Source organism: Balaenoptera acutorostrata, chromosome 2 (genome assembly GCF_949987535.1).
Source record: "Balaenoptera acutorostrata chromosome 2, mBalAcu1.1, whole genome shotgun sequence".
Taxonomy (NCBI): domain Eukaryota; kingdom Metazoa; phylum Chordata; class Mammalia; order Artiodactyla; family Balaenopteridae; genus Balaenoptera; species Balaenoptera acutorostrata.
In genome coordinates, this window is record NC_080065.1 from 146,112,425 (window position 1) to 146,126,475 (window position 14,051).

The following is a 14,051-nucleotide window of genomic DNA, read 5'->3' on the forward strand; positions in this document are numbered from 1 at the left end:
CATAATCGAAAGGTCTTATTATGTCGATGCAGAAGTGACTCACATAGTCAGAGGTTCAAGTCCTGCCTGGGGCATTGAGCACCCAGGAGGTCTCCACAAGTAGACTGGAGTAACAGGTGTCTGCACCGGGGGGCAGCTCTGACCCAGCCAATTCTGCTGGCAAAGCTTGCTCTTGGCTCTTTCCACGGAGAGAAGTCACATTCCGCGGCCTGGCAGCCCAGCACCAGGAAACAGCCCTGCTCAGACACAAGGAAAATGAACATCAAAGGGGCTCTGTTGGTTTATAAAAGTTTTATGAGCCTCCAAGTTCTCTTGTTTGTTGCCAAGGTGAGAAGACAAGGGAGGAGAGAGACTGGGTCCAAGGAAAGCATGGAGGATCTCCTTGTTCCTAGCTGTTAAACAGAAGCACTGTCTCCCCCAGGCTGAGGCCAATAGCTTTCTCTACAGGCTGGCTATGCTCTGCTGTGTTCACAGCTCAGACTTGGGTCTGATTAACAGGAGCCTGGAAGCATCATTCTAGGGCTCCTATCACATCTGCTGTGTTCATTTCCTGGAGTTGTTGTAGCAAAGTACCCACAAACTGGGTGGCTTAGAGAAATAGAAATGTATTGTTTAACAGCTCTGGAGGCTAGAAGTCCAAAATCAAGGTGGTGGCAAGGCCATATTCCCTCTGAAGTGTATAAGAGAAAGATCCTTCTGGCCTCTTTCAGCTTCTGATAGTGTTACTGACTCTGGTCCTTGGACTCTTTAATCAATAGAAATTGATAGGCTAGACAAGGAATTCAGGCAAGGCTTTACTGGGACCTTTGCTACAGGATGAGGGAGCAAAAACAAGTAACAGGTTCCTTTGTTCACTCCCTGAGGAGGGGCGAGCTGGTTCCACAAGTGGAAGGAGGGTAGGGGCAGGTGGATGTGTTGGGCCGCAGGGCTGGTTTCGGTGGTCTGCCCACCCCCTGTGTGCAGGGGTCCTGTGTTGCACCCTGCTTTTGCTCCTGGCACCTCAGAAGTGACAGTTGGTTTGTGACCTTTGTGTATCTTATTGTTCGTAATTGCTGCAACTGTGGACACGTGCAGTTACTTTTAGTCCCTTATAGTTTCTTTGTATTCTGTTGCTCGGAGGAGACGTTTGTCCAGGTGTAAGCACTCCGGTAAAGGGTCCCAGGTCCCAGCCTGTCTCAGTAGCTCCAGAGACTCCTCAGCTTGTGACCTCATACCTCCAATCTCTGCCTCCCCCGTGGCGTTCTCCCCGTATCTTCACACCGTCTTCAGTCTTGGAGTACCTGTGTCCAAGTTTCCCCTTCTTAGAAGGACACAAGTCATTTGGATTAGGGCCTACCTCAATGACCTCATTTTTTTTTTTTTTTTTTTTTTAAATATAAGCAACTTTTTTTTTTTTTTTTTTTTTAAGATTTCTTTATTGATTGATTGATTGATTGCTATGTTGGGTCTTCGTTTTTTTGTTTTTTTTTTGTGCTAGGGCTTTCTCCAGTTGTGGCAAGTGGGGGCCACTCTTCATCGCGGTGCGCGGGCCTCTCACCATTGCGGCCTCTCTCGTTGCGGAGCACAGGCTCCAGACGCGCAGGCTCAGTAGTTGTGGCTCACGGGCCTAGTTGCTCCGCGGCATGTGGGATCTTCCCAGACCAGGGCTCGAACCCGTGTTTCCTGCATTAGCAAGCAGACTCTCAACCACTGCGCCACCAGGGAAGCCCCAATGACCTCATTTTTATTTGGTTACCTCTGCAAAGGCTCTTTTTCCAAATTAGGTCACATTCTGAGGTGTAGGGGTTAAACTTTGACATATCTTCTTGGGGAGCACAATTCAGCCCATAATGCCTGCCCTTCTCACTCTGTAGAAAAAAAATGGCCCGAAAGATTTGGATTTGATTTCAGTTATGCCCATAACTGGCTTCTTGGTTTTGACAAGTGATTTTCAACATGGTTCCTCATCTTGCTGACTTGGGAGGAAGATTAAATGAGATTATAGAAATTACTAACTATATAATTTGAAGTGACCTCTGAGATCATGCAACATTTCCCAAAATACTCATGAGAGTATTAATCCTACAAAATCCTTTTGGGATAACAGTGGGGACTGGTGCTATGAGTCCCTCTCAGAGACTCGCAGTGTGCATTAGCAGGCCAAAGGCCCTGAGAAGTCCTATGGTAAAAATACCTTTTTCTCCCAGCATCTCCCACATTAACTTCACCATGGAACCCTATTATTTAGATAATCTCTGGTAGCACTCTCTTGATCACTGATCCACACTTGGGAAATAGTCATCTAGATTAATATGTCTAGTTCATTAGAAAACCAGGACTTAGACTTCTATCACCTCCTACATAAACTACCCCCAAATCCCAAATCCTCATTTTAGGCTCAGCTTTGAGGGGAACCCAAACTGAAACAGATCTTTGTTCCCCAGAATAAAAACATCTTTATGGCTATTTTTAAATTATTTTTAATACTATGTACTAGTTAGTAAATTTTCAAAGAATGCGGAAAAGAATAAGAAAGATAAGTAAAGCTCACCTTAAATATAAGGATAAGTAAAGCCACCCAAAAATAACTGGCTAAAATGAGATCTTTATTATTTGTGCCACATTTTGATTGCAGAAGGAGGTGATGAGGGTTAGGAACTGGGATGGGAGCTGGACCCAGAATCAGTGAGCTCAGAAGCACGTCCTGATGTTAGTTAGCTCTTGCTCAAATTTTATGCAAGTCCCTTGGCCTCCCTGTGCCTCGGCTTCCCCTTACCCCTTTAGGGAAAAATGTGTCTGTCTATTGCAGAGCCTGAAGATTGGTAATATTAATAGCTATCATTTTTTGGGGTGCCTACTGGGTACACACAATATTATATTACATGTTATTTCATCCAGGAAATTAACTTAATCTTCATACCTACCCAAGGATGCAGGTGAGATCATTGAGGCTTTGAGAATTTAAGTGACTTTCTTAAGGTTCTACAGCTGGTAGCAGTAACAGGGTCAGAATTTGAACCCAAATCTGCCTAACCCTGGAGCTTTCTACATAACCACAACTCTACGACTTCTTACACCACGTACTGCAAAAGTCAGTTGTGTTTTCTGACTTCTTGGCTCCTGTTAAATGATTTTGCTATGTTTGGGATAATTTCAGCTCTGTGCATCCCACGTCTCCTAAGCAGGACTTAGAAATCTCAAAGCAAATTCCAGCCTTTCTTGCAACTTGAATGAAGACATGCGTCTCAGGTTCCACCAATCGGACACACTCCTATACACTTTGATTCCAAAGAGAGCAACTTAAGGAAAGAAATGTCCAGGAGATCCGTTTTGCTGGCAGAATGTTGGCAAGAGGTCTGACTTTTGGGATGACAACATTTGTAAGGTTGAGATCCTGGCACAGAGGCAGCGGTGGTTTCCTCGGGGGCTTGGTGGTCCCTCCACCACAGAAGGGGCAGTGATCCCCCCTCAGTCCAGTTCTAGGGAGTGATGTTTTCATTGCTCCTGGAAGCTCAGCTTCAAGCCTAGCTCTCCATTTCTCCTAACAACTCTGAGAGCTCCCAGGATCCTTTTGATAAACAACTTCTCTACCCAATTAACCAGAGTCACCTTCTGTTGCTTGCCACCAGAATGATACCTCTCACTACACAGAACCCCAATTGCTTTATGTATCTACATAGTAATGAATAGAGCCAGTCCATTTCTGATCAATTTGATCAAAGTAGGCAACAAACTCATTTTGATCCCAAAAGGAACTTTTGGCCAAAGTTATACAAATTGGTTTAAACTGATCATAGTACCCATCAATGGCTAAATCTCCAGTTCATACTGCACTTTGTGCCTGGAGTCTAGGTGTTAGAAGCCAAAACGAAACTAGGCTTGCCTGAATGAGTTTTCTGAAAGAAGTTTAATTGGAAATCATAGTTATCCTTAACCCAGCAGTTCTCAAACATTATATCCTCAAAACACTTTTACGCTCTTAATATTGAGGACCCAAACAACGTTTGTCTGTGTAGGTTATATCTATCCACACCTACTATATTCAAAGTTAAAACTGAAAAAAAATTATAATTTTATTTTCAAAAATAATAAAAACATTACATGTTAATATAAATAACACATTTTTAAAATAACTATATTTTCCAAACTACAAAAAAATTAGCAAGAAGGGGGGCATTGTTTGACATTTCTGCAAATTTGTTTTTTTATTTTTATTTATTTATTTTTTGAATTTTTGAATTTTATTTTATTTATTTTTTTATTAGCAGGTTCTTATTAGTTATCCATTTATACATATTAGTTTATACATGTTAATCCCAATCTCCCAATTCATCCCACCCCCCCAGCCACTTTCCCCCCTTGGTGTCCATACATTTGTCCCTACATCTGTGTCTTGATTTCTGCCCTGCAAACCGGTTCATCTGTACCATTTTTCTAGATTCCACATATATGCGTTAATATACAATATTTGTTTTTCTCTTTATGACTTACTTCACTCTGTATGACAGTCTCTAGATTCATCCACATGTCTACAAATGACCTAATTTCGTTCCTTTTTATGGCTGACTAATATTCTATTGTATATATGTACCACATCTTCTTGATCCATTCGTCTGCTGATGAGCATTTAGGTTACTTCCATGACCTGGCTATTGTAAATAGTGCTGCAATGAACACTGCAGTGAATGTGTCTTTTTGAATTATGGTTTTCTCTGGGTATATGCCCAGTACTGGGATTGCTGGGTCATATGGTAGTTCTATTTTTAGTTTTTTTAAGGAACCTCCATACTGTTCTCCATAGTGGCTGTATCAATTTACATTCCCACCAACAGTGCAAGAGGGTTCCCTTTTCTCCACACCCTCTCCAGCATTTGTTGTTTGTTGATTTCCTGATGATGCCCATTCTAACTGGTGTGAGGACCTCACTGTAGTTTTGATTTGCATTTCTCTAATAATTAGTGATGTTGAGCAGCTTTTCATGTGCTTCTTGGCCATCTGTATGTCTTCTTTGGAGAAATGTCTACTTAGGTCTTCTGCCCATTCTTGGATTGGGTTGTTTGTTTTTTTAATATTGAGCTGCATGAGCTGTTTATATATTTTGGAGATTAATCTTTTGTCTGTTGATTCGTTTGCAAATATTTTCTCCCATTCTGAGGGTTGTCTTTTCATCTTGTTTATGATTTCCTTTGTTGTGCAAAAGCTTTAAAGTGTCATTAGGTCCCATTTGTTTATTTTTGTTTTTATTTGCATTACTCTAGGAGGTGGATCAAAAAAGATCTTGCTGTGATTTATGTCAAAGAGTGTTCTGCCTATGTTTTCCTCTAAGAGTTTTATAGTGTCTGGTCTTACATTTAGGTCTCTAATCCATTTTGAGTTTATTTTTTGTGTATGGTGTTAGGGAGTGTTCTAATTTCATTCTTTTACATGTAGCTGTCCAGTTTTCCCAGCACCACTTATAAAGAGACTGTCTTTTCTCCATTGTATATCCTTGTCTCCTTTGTCATAGATTAGTTGACCATAGGTGCATGGGTTTATCTCTGGGCTTTCTATCCTGTTCCATTGATCTATATTTCTGTTTTTGTGCCAGTACCATTTTGTCTTGATTACTGTAGCTTTGTAGTATAGTCTGAAGTCTGGGAGCCTGGTTCTTCCAGCTCCGTTTTTTTCCCTCAAGACTGCTTTGGCTCTTTGGGGTCTTTTGTGTTTCCATACAAATTTTAAGATTTTTTGTTCTAGTTCTGTAAAAATTGCCATTGGTAATTTGATAGGGATTGCATTGAATCTGTAGATTGCTTTGGGTAGTATAGTCATTTTCACAAGATTGATTCTTCCAGTCTGAGAACATGGTATATCTTTCCATCTGTTTGTATCATCTTTAATTTCTTTCATCAGTGTCTTATAGTTTTCTGCATACAGGTCTTTTGTCTCCCTAGGTAGGTTTATTCCTAGGTATTTTATTCTTTTTGTTGCCATGGTAAATTGCAGTGTTTCCTTAATTTCTCTTTCTGATCTTTCATTGTTAGTGTATAGGAATGCAAGAGATTTCTGTGCATTAATTTTGTATCCTGCAACTTTACCAAATTCATTGATTAGCTCTAGCAGTTTTCTGGTGGCATCTTTAGGATTCTCTATGTATAGTATCATGTCATCTGCAAACAGTGACAGTTTTACTTCTTCTTTTCCAATTTGGATTCCTTTTATTTCTTTTTCTTCTCTGATTGCCGTGGCTAGGACTTCCAGAACTATGCTGAATAATAGTGGTGAGAGTGGGCACCCTTGTCTTGTTCCTGATCTTAGAGGAAATGCTTTCAGTTTTTCACCATTGAGAATGATCTTTGCTTTGTGGGTTTGTTGTATATGTTATGTTGAGGTAAGTTCCCTCTGTGCCCACTTTCTGGAGAGTTTTTATCATAAATGGGTGTTGAATTTTGTCAAAAGCTTTTTCTGCATCTATTGAGATGATCATATGGTTTTTATTCTTCAGTTTGTTAATATGGTGTATCACATTGATTGATTTGCATATATTGAAAAATCCTTGCATCCCTGGGATAAATCCCACTTGATCATGGTGTATGATCCTTTTAATGTGTTTTTGGATTCTGTTTGCTAGTATACTGTTGAGAATTTTTGCATCTATATTCATCAGTGACATTGGTCTATAATTTTCTTTTTTTGTAATATCTTTTTCTGGTTTTGGTATCAGGGTGACGGTGGCCTCCTAGAATGAGTTTGGGAGTGTTCCTTCCTCTGCACTTTTTGGAAGAGTTTGAGAAGGATAGGTGTTAGCTCTTCTCTAAATGTTTGACACAATTCACCTGTGAAGCCATCTGGTCCTGGACTTTTCTTTGTTGGAAGATTTTTAATCCCAGTTTCAGTTTCATTACTTGTGATTGGTCTGTTCATATTTTCTGTTTCTTCCTGGTTCAGTCTTGGAAGGTTCTACCTTTCTAAGAATTTGTCCATTTCTTCCAGGTTGTCCATTTTATTGGCATAGAGTTGCTTGTAGTAGTCTCTTAGGATGCTTTGTATTTCTGCGGTGTCTGTTGTAACTTCTCCTCTTTCATTTCTAGTTTTATTGATTTGAGTCCTCTCCCTCTTTTTCTTGATGAGTCTGGCTAATGGTTTATCAATTTTGTTTATCTTCTCAAAGAACTAGCTTTCAGTTTTATTGATCTTTGCTATTGTTTCCTTTGTTTCTGTTGTATTTATCTCTGCTCTGACCTTTATGATTTCTTTCCTTCTGCTAACTTTGGGTTTTGTTTGTTCTTCTTTCTCTAGTTCCTTTAGGTGTAGGTTTAGATTGTTTATTTGAGGTTTTTCTTGTTTCTTGAGGTAGGCTTGTATTGCTATAAACTTCCCTCTCGAACTGCTTTTGCTGCATCCCATAGGTTTTGGATTGTCGTGTTTTCATTGTCATTTGTCTCTAGGTATTTTTTGACTTCCTCTTTGATTTCTTCAGTGATCACTTGGTTATTTAGTACCGTATTGTTTAGCCTCCACATGTTTGTGTTTTGTAGTTTTTTTCTCCCTGTAATTCATTTCTAATCTCAAAGCGTTGTGGTCAGAAAAGATGCTTGATATGATTTCAGTTTTCTTAAATTTACCGAGGCTTGATTTGTGACCCAAGATGTGATCTATCCTGGTGAATGTTCCTTGCACACTTGAGAAGAAAGTGTAATCTTCTGGTTTTGGATGGAATGTCCTATAAATACCAATTAAATCTGGTCTATTTTGTCATTTAAAGCTTGTGTTTCCTTATTAATTTTCTGTGTGGACGATCTGTCCATTGGTGTACGTGAGGTGTTAAAGTTCCCCACTATTATCATGTTACTGTCGATTTCCTCTTTTATAGCTCTTAGCACTTGCATTTTGTATTGAGGTGCTCCTATGTTGGGTGCATATATATTTATAATTGTTATATCTTCTTCTTGGATTGATCCCTTGATCATTATGTAGTGTCCTTCCTTGTCTCTTGTAACCTTCTTTATTTCAAAGTTTATTTTATTTGATATGAGTATTGCTACTCCAGCTTTCTTTTGATTTCCATTTGCATGGAATATCTTTTTCCATCCCCTCACTTTCAGTCTGTATGTGTCCCTAGGTCTGAAGTGGGTCTCTTGTAGACAGCATATATATGGGTTTTGTTTTTGTATCCATTCAGCGAGCCTGTGTGTTTTGGTTGGAGCATTTAATCCATTCACGTTTAAGGTAATTATCAATATGTATGTTCCTATTACCATTTTCTTAATTGTTATCGGTTTGTTTTTGTAGGTCCTTTTCTTCTCTTGTGTTTCCCACTTAGAGAAGTTCCTTTAGCATTTGTTGTAGAGCTGGTTTGGTGGTGCTGAATTCTCTTAGCTTTTGCTTGTCTGTAAAGCTTTTGATTTCTCCGTCGAATCTGAATGAGATCCTTGCCAGGTAGAGTAATCTTGGTTGTAGGTTCTTCCCTTTCATCACTTTAAATATGTCATGCCACTCCCTTCTGGCTTGTAGAATTTCTGCTGAGAAATCATCTGTAACCTTATGGGTTGTATGTTATTTGTCATTTTTCCCTTGCTGCTTTCAATAATTTTTATTTGTCTTTAATTTTTGCCACTTTGATTACTATGTGTCTCGGCGTGTTTCTCCTTGGGTTATTCTGTATGGGACTCTCTGCGCTTCCTGGACTTGGGTGGCTATTTCCTTACCCATGTTAGGGAAGTTTTCGACTATAATCTCTTCAAATATTTTCTCGGGTCCTTTCTCTCTCTCTTCTCCTTCTGGGACTCCTCTAATGCGAATGTTGTTGTATTTAATGTTGTCCCAGAGGTCTCTTTGGCTGTCTTCATTTCTTTTTATTCTTTTTTCTTTATTCTGTTCCGCAACATTGAATTCCAGCATTCTGTCTTCCAGGTCACTTATCTGTTCTTCTGCCTCAGTTATTCTGGTATTGATTCCTTCTATTGTAGTTTTCATTTCAGTTATTGTATTGTTCATCTCTGTTTGTTCTTTAATTCTTCTAGGTCTTTGTTAAACATTTCTTGCATCTTCTTGATCTTTGCCTCCATTCTTTTTCTGAGGTCCTGGATCATCTTCTCTATCATTATTCTGAATTCTTTTTCTGGAAGGTTGTCTATCTCCACTTCATTTAGTTTTTTTTCTGGGGTTTTATTTTGCTCCTTCATCTGGTACATAGCCCTCTGCCTTTTCATCTTTATCTTTCTGTGAATGTGGTTTTTGTTCCACAGGCTGCAGGAATGTAGTTGTTCTTGCTTCTGCTGTCTGCCCTCTCTGCTGATATTATCGGTGTTGGGTGGGGATGAAGCGACAGTCTGCCAAAATCTGAACCATCCTTGGCAGGTTTGGGTTTTCTGTAGAGAAGTTAGCTGTACCAGGTCTGACTGCCGTAGCTCAGGAAAATAGTGCAGTCATTCCTCCTAGCATAGAATGTACTTCAGAAGAAGATGTTTAAGGGACCGGTGGCGCCTCACTGCCTCCACAGAGGCAGCCCTTCAACAGTTGCCGTGGTCAGAGCACCATCCCACGGTGGGGTATGTCGAGCCCACCCGCAGCTCTTGGATCCACTTAGCTCCCTGCAAATTTGTTTAATGTCTGGCTTAACAGAAGATAGTTAGATTCTCATATTTCCTTCTGCATTCATTTTGTTGTGTGTCACATGTCATGTGTCCTCTGGAAAACACCACTGTATACTTACGAGAGAATGAGCATGGAAGAGGAGCAAACATCATTTAACATTATTATGAAAATAGTTTTAACACAAACCTCTTGAAAAGATCTCAGGAACCCCCAGGGGTCCCCAGACCACAGTTTGAGAACCACTACTCTAATCTCTAAACCTTTTCATGCCTTACATTGTAAGGCTTACATCCTAGGTTTCAAATTTGAGGTGCATCTGATTGACATGACAGGTCACGTCCTACCTGAAAGCCTAATAATATGGCCTCAGTCTTTAGAATTATTCTATTCACTGGTCCATAATCCCTCTGCCTTGAGGTGTCATTGAGTATTAAAAGCTCTGTTCAAAAAGTCAGGAACTCTGGTTCTGCCACTAACTAGCTGTGTGATCTTGGATAGATCAGTTGTCCCCTCTAGGTCTTAGTTATTCACTTGCCAAATAGATACTTGTTTACTTCATAAGATGGCTTAAAGATTAAATTGAATAGTAGGCATGAAAATGCTTTTAACACATCTATGTAATAGGATATTATACCATTATGTAAAATGATTATATTATTTAGGATGCTTTGGGTTGCCAGTAATAGATAACATGACTCAAACAAGCTTAAATTTATGGACTTAACTGAAAAGTATAGAGGTGGCATGATCCTCAGGCATGGTTTGATCCAGAGGATCCTGATGGAGTCCAGGCTCTGATTCATGTTTTCTACTATACTCTCCACTCTCTTCTATACAGTTTCAGTCTCAGCTAGTTCCCCCTCCGGTTAGTAACAGTGACCACTGGACTTCTAATCCCACCTTATGCCACATTACCTGAGGTAAAAGATAGAATTAATTCCAGAATCTTCCATGAAAGAGAGGAACTTTCTAACCTAGAAGTCCTTAGCAAATGTCTCTTCTTGGATCCAAACTGGGTCAGGTGCCCATCCTTTAACTAATCTCCAAGGTCTGGGTAACAAGATAAGCTGATTGGCTCAATCTAATCAAAGTTTACTCTGGAGCTAGGGGTAGAATGACGTATCCAAACCACATGGCTTAGAAATTCTGCATTCTGTTAAGAAATGAGAAGGTAACAGTAGCTCTTTGGAAGGTAATCAAATGAATGTCCAATACGACATCACGGATCTGATTCACTGACCAAGGAAAATGATCACAACATACTGACAGTAAAAATTAGGTTAAAAAGAGTATGTCAACTAAGATACCCATCTTACAAAATATGTGTGTGTGTGTGTGTGTGTGTGTGTGTGTGTGTATAAAATTCACTTAGTTGAAATGCCTGAGGGATGGCATTATGGGTAACTATGCACTTGTTTTTTCATTAGTTTGTTTTTGGCTCATCTAGCTTTTATATAATGCAAAGTGTCGTACTTTATGTAAATTTCACTACAGAAACAAGTCTATTATAAAGATATGAAGCCTGGTCACTGACCATCCCATTTCCTACTCCTATTCTTAGCCTTAGGTTCTAGCACCCACTAGCCTTCTGTCCTAGGACCGAAGACTGACCTTGGCTACCATCTCTCATGTCTCCTAATGGAACCCTAGGCAAAGGGCTGAGCTAGCCTCAAGAAACTTCTCCCATCTGTGTACATTTTGCTTCAACACCCCTAAGGAATCACTAAACCAGTATCTCTTGCTCAGAATAGAAAGTAGTCTATTTTCATTCATATGCAATTCTAATTTTCACTGGTTCTCTTCCCATCTCCTCCCCCTCTCCCCAAGACCTCCATCAGCTCCCATGACCTCATCATGATATTTAGAATAATAGTCTTTTCCCACAGGTCATCAGCTTCTAAAATAAATATATTTCCATCAACGGAAGCTGCAGAGTCACCAAAATTATTATACTTCGGTTCAGAGTCACAAGCTCATTAAAGACTGATTATTGTGCTTTTCCAAAAAGAATGGCGGCGGAAGAAGCAGGATGATTCTTTATTATTTAACGAGGGAAAGAGATGCATAGGCAGATTAATGTAAAAGGCAGCCTTTAGAGGAGGTAGCTGAGAGAGCTAGCAGGTAAGAAAGTGAGGGAATAACAGTCAAAAAAACCACTAAGGTCTTAATAAGTATTTCATTAGCCTCTGAATTTTTCTGCAAGACGCCAACAGCAGTGAGGCAGCTTGGGCAGAAGGAAGACTCCAGAAGCCAGGAATTCTAGATCCCTTACTGCACCTTACTGCACACTTACACCTTGTCCACCTCTCTGGGCCTGTGAAGTTGGGTAAAATCAGAGATGGCAAATGACTGATATCCCTCCACTGTCCCATCCTCCTCTTCCTGGCAGCCATCACTAATCCTTTCCCAGTGAGCCCAGGTGTGCCCTGAGAATCAGCATTGTGCTTCAAGTAACCACTCTCCATTTGTCAGTGAACACATGAGGCTGTCTATTATCCCTGGGCTAATGATTTCTAAAATGCCCATAAAATTATGACGCTCTGATTTCCCTTTGCTGACCCAGGCTTATTCATTTGTTAAATGCTCACGTTTGGCATTTAACAATCAGTCATAACATTGCTAGCATCCTTCATAAAAACAGCTGATAGTTATTGAGTGCTTACTGTTGAGAGGAGGTTGAAACAGTGGCAACACAACTGACTTTGAATGTCAGAGGAACTGTCATGTGCAAGAGACAGTACAATCTGTGCAGCCCCAAAAGATAGGACTGGGGTCACTGAGTGCAAGTTTCAGGATGACAAATGGTGGTGTTTGCAAGGCCATGGGCTGACCCATATGAGGGCATTTCTCTGTTTCTGAAGGCATTTCAGGCACAGTGGGCTCAGCCACTTCCTGGGGAGGCTGTAGAACATGACTCACAAGGCTAAACACCTACAAGGGCCGGGCAGGTAATGTTATTATGTGAGGCAGACACAGTGTAAGCAATGCTGGCCATGGTGAGGCCAATGGTAACCAGAGAGCACATGTCCAGTCTAACTGGGACAGCCACCAAGGTGCTGCAAACAAATGCAGCCCTGCGGTTATCTCCTCCCTGCCTCCCAGCCCTCCGACTTCTATCTCCTTCCAAGCGAGCCTCTCTCTTTTTCCCTGCTGGGCAACTAGCAATGTCTACCATAGATGCATGTGTAAAAAATGAGAAGGTGGTGTAAGTGGCAAGGTGCCATGGGAACACAGAGCAGAGGGAGTTGGATGTGGCATGATGGGGTTGATGGAGACCTCTTGGCATTGGCTTTGGACTCTGAAGGGAGGTGGAGTCCAACCTGCAGAGGTTAAAAGGAAAGTCCGTCCAGACAGGAAGTAGCACAGGCAAAGGCATTGGGGTGAGAAAATGTTGGAGCAGAGGGAACATAAAGAAGGAAGAGATGAAGCTGGAAATGTAGGTCCCAGAAAGATCACAAAGGTGCTCAGATGCTTTGTCAAGGAACTTAGGCCTTATGTTGTAGTTCAGGGGTTTTTATATTGTTCCTTGCTCCTCGGCTTTCCCAGAGCAGCCCTCCTGGCCTCTTGACCCCACTCCTTACCCATGCCGCCCCTGCAAGAGGATGGGAAATAGGCACAACTCATCTGATCTGTGAGTTGGATTTGGGAGGAAGAAACGGATGTGGGTAGCTTAGGTCCCGTGGACCTGCCGGTCCACAGAGCACCTGTGTGCTGGCCTGTTCCCTGCCATGGCATCAGAGGCCGAGGTCTCCCCCCAGGGAGGCACATGGTGGTCCTTCTCTGTCTGCAATCAACTAAGTCAGTCTAATCCAGGGATGGAAGTACTAGAAAGCCTATTGGTCAGTACGACTAAAAGCGGCATTCTTCAAACAGCCTCATCAAAAAGAAAGGCAAATTTTTGTTCCTCGCTTGCCTGATTCTTGTGTTTCTTCAAATGGTTCAGAGCTCAGGCTTGCAGTGGAGTTGTGGAAAGGTATGGTTGACCCCCTGAAGCCCCAACAACAAACCCCTCCCCAGACCTACTAAATCTCAGAGGTTGAAGCCCAAGCATGTCTTTTGGAAAAGTTTCCAAAGTGTTTCTGATATACAACCCTGCTTAAGAACTGTTGACATAAGTACTAGGGAGCCATAGAAGGTTTTTGAGAAGGAGACTATGGCAGAGACTGAGATTTGCCTACCCAAGTATCTATATTCCGCATCACTCTTATTAACAAAACCTCCAAATTCATTTGGAGCAGAAATGTGTCCTTAAAACAGACTGCATTTCCCAGGCTCCCTTGCAGATAGATATAGCCATGTGACTAAGTGCTGGTTAGTGAAATGAAAGCAGAAATGTGTGGTGGCATCTTCTGGGAAACTTTCTTAAAAGACAGCTGGCACAGGCTCTTTTTTCCCTAATGTTTCACCTCTTCCTGTGAACTTCTCCCCAGAATATGGATGTGATGGCTGGAGCTCTAGCTGTCATCTTGGACCTTGAGTACAATGGCCATACCCAT

At 41.1% G+C, this 14,051-nt stretch overlaps 1 protein-coding gene across 2 annotated transcripts in view; it reads left to right on the top strand.

The window, feature by feature from the left end:
* Window positions 1–14,051, top strand: part of ADRA1B (adrenoceptor alpha 1B) — a 255,747-nt gene that overhangs the window by 68,311 nt on the left and 173,385 nt on the right. The window lies entirely within an intron of this gene.